The sequence below is a fragment of the Chanodichthys erythropterus genome, chromosome 9 (genome assembly GCF_024489055.1).
Source record: "Chanodichthys erythropterus isolate Z2021 chromosome 9, ASM2448905v1, whole genome shotgun sequence".
NCBI lineage: Eukaryota > Metazoa > Chordata > Actinopteri > Cypriniformes > Xenocyprididae > Chanodichthys > Chanodichthys erythropterus.
Window position 1 is genome coordinate 13,701,627 of NC_090229.1, and position 3,237 is coordinate 13,704,863.

Genomic DNA, 3,237 nt, shown 5'->3' on the forward strand with positions numbered 1-3,237 from the left:
GTTTAAATATTTGACAGGACTGGCATTTAAACCCCTCTGTACCTTTTTCCTGCTAGTGTTAAAAAAAAGCACAAGAAATGATTCCTCTTTCTGCCCTGTGGGTGTAATGCAAGTCATAACGGGCACCAAGAAATCCAGAACAGAGAAGACCACAGTGTCTCCTGTTATCCCATGTCCAAGATAGGCGGCGGTTGAGGGGGAGGGCTGTGAGAGGCGGCGAGGCATCACATCTCCTCCATTTAATTGGCAAGGGAAATGAGTTGGGATATGGTTAGTATGAATCCAGTCAGTCAGTCACATAGTCTGTTACAGGCTCACTGGCATTCCGAACTGGCTTTTACTGTCCTGATGGAGGTGTCAGGTCAGTGCCGAGCATGGCCCCCCTCTGGCTCTAACGCCTCTGTCCCGCTCTCTGCTGTCCAGGTGACGGTGATTGTCTCCTGGATTCTCATGGTGGGACGACTCACCTGTCACTAACTGGTCACAAAGCATTTACCTAGTGACAGAATTCCAATTAGGCTGCGATAGAGGTGACACCGGAGAAAGAAGGGCGGAGGTGAGATGCAAAGACGAATGCAGAAAAAGAGTGAGGGATGGAGGAGAGAGAGAGCTTATGTTTACACTGAGGATGAATATTACATGTTACCGATTTCCCCAACATAAACTTTCAAAGGACTAAGGCAAAATATCATGAGCTGTATTGCAGTAATCCGATCTCTCTCAAAACCAGTGTTGACAGAGCAACTAAATAATCCTTTGGGACTAAAGGTGGCAATGGAGGCAATCACTGAAGAATGTTACTTACCTCCATCTTTATAGGCTTCCAGCGGCAGATGACGTTGATCATCACCTCTAGAATGTTAAGACGTGTGTTGAGGTTTGTCGGGATATTGTCTGGCAGTAAAGTGTCAGAGGAGAGCATGCCTCTGTGTTGTGGATGACTGCGCTCGTGTCGTGACACAGTTCTAATTATTGTAAACAGGATGTCATCGCCTCACAAAGATAGGGTCGTTGCGGTGGATCATATTTTGATATAACTGCAACACATCTGTATTATTCTGTTGACCCCCTATTCTAGTAAAATGGCAAGTATGAATAAACAAGGACTTAAAGGGACAGTTCACACAGCCATTTCACTTCTGTCATCATTTACCCACCCTAATGTCATTCCAAACAAGTTTCACCGTCTTTCTTCTGTGGAAGACAAAAAGAGAGTTTTATCAGCATGTTAACATTCAGTTTTTATCCAAAACGACTAAAACGATAAAAGAGGATCAGAGAAAAAAAACATATATTTAAGAAATAATTGACAATGGGCTGTTGAATTCTTAGAAAATAATGCACACCGGAAACATTATTCCGCTTATACTACGGTTACCACACCTCAAGACATTGTTCAGATGTTGTATAAGACATTTGTCAAATTTTTGCCCTTAAAACACTCTTGTGTGTGGGACTAATTTCTTACGCATCTCATCTCAAGCCTCCGTTGCTAATTCCAAAATGTAATTTCAGAACTAGTAACAGAGGCTTGAGCCTTGATAGCAGAATAATACAGTTGATACAGTTATTAACACAGTTGATAGAGAGAGAGAGAGAGAGAGAGAGAGAATAAGCAGCATATGTGAATTAGCCTAGCTGATCTGTGTGTCTCTAATGGCAGCAGTGTGTCTACTAATAGCAAAACTATAAGTTTATTTCAAGAACCGCAGTTATTACCTCTCTCTCTCTTGTGCCAAGTAGTTAATGCTGTAATTATCATCAGCTTGCGTTAAGGATGCCATCTAGAGTTTCATGACTGAACTATGTACACACATTTCATATATATACAAACCCGATTCCAAAAAAGTTGGGACACTGTACAAATTGTGAATAAAAAAGGAATGCAATAATTTACAAATCTCATAAACTTATATTTTATTCACAATAGAATATAGACGACATATCAAATGTTGAAAGTGAAATGTCATGCCAAATATTGGCTCATTTTGGATTTCACGAGAGCTACACATTCCAAAAAAGTTGGGACAGGTAGCAATATAGAGGCCGGAAAAGTAAATGTACATATAAGGAACAGCTGGAGGACCAATTTGCAACTTATTAGGTCAACTGGCAACATGATTGGGTATGAAAAGAGCCTCTCAGAGTGGCAGTGTCTCTCAGAAGTCAAGACGGGCAGAGGATTCCCCCAATGCTGAGGCGAAAAATAGTGGAGCAATATCAGAAAGAAGTTTCTCAGAGAAAAATTGCAAAGAGTTTGAAGTTATCATCATCTACAGTGCATAATATCATCCAAAGTTTCAGAGAATCTGGAACAATCTCTGTACGTAAGGGTCAAGGCCGGAAAACCATACTGGATGCCCGTGATCTTCAGGCCCTTAGACGGCACTGCATCACATACAGGAATGCTACTGTAATGGAAATCACAACATGGGCTCAGGAATACTTCCAGAAAACATTGTCGGTGAACACAATCCACCGTGCCATTCGCAGTTGCCGGCTAAAACTCTATAGGTCAAAAAAGAAGCCATATCTAAACATGATCCAGAAGCGCAGGCGTTTTCTCTGGGCCAAGGCTCATTTAAAATGGACTGTGGCAAAGTGGAAAACTGTTCTGTGGTCAGATGAATCAAAATTTGAAGTTCTTTTTGGAAAACTGGGACGCCATGTCATCCAGACTAAAGAGGACAAGGACAGCCCAAGTTGTTATCAGCGCTCAATTCAGAAGCCTGCATCTCTGATGGTATGGGGTTGCATGAGTGCGTGTGGCATGGGCAGCTTACACATCTGGAAAGGCACCATCAATGCTGAAAGGTATATCCAAGTTCTAGAACAACATATGCTCCCATCCATCCATTTTCCAACATGACAATGCCAGACCACATACTGCATCAATTACAACATCTTAGCTGCATAGAAGAAGGATCCGGGTACTGAAATGGCCAGCCTGCAGTCCAGATTTTTCACCCATAGAAAACATTTGGCACATCATAAAGAGGAAGATGCGACAAAGAAGATCTAAGACAGTTGAGCAACTAGAAGCCTGTATTAGACAAGAATGGGTCATTCTTGTTCCTTAACTTGAGCAACTTGTCTCCTCAGTCCCCAGACGTTTGCAGACTGTTATAAAAAGAAGAGGGGATGCCACACAGTGGTAAACATGGCCTTGTCCCAACTTTTTTGAGATGCGTTGATGCCATGAAATTTAAAATCAACTTATTTTTCCCTTAAAATGAT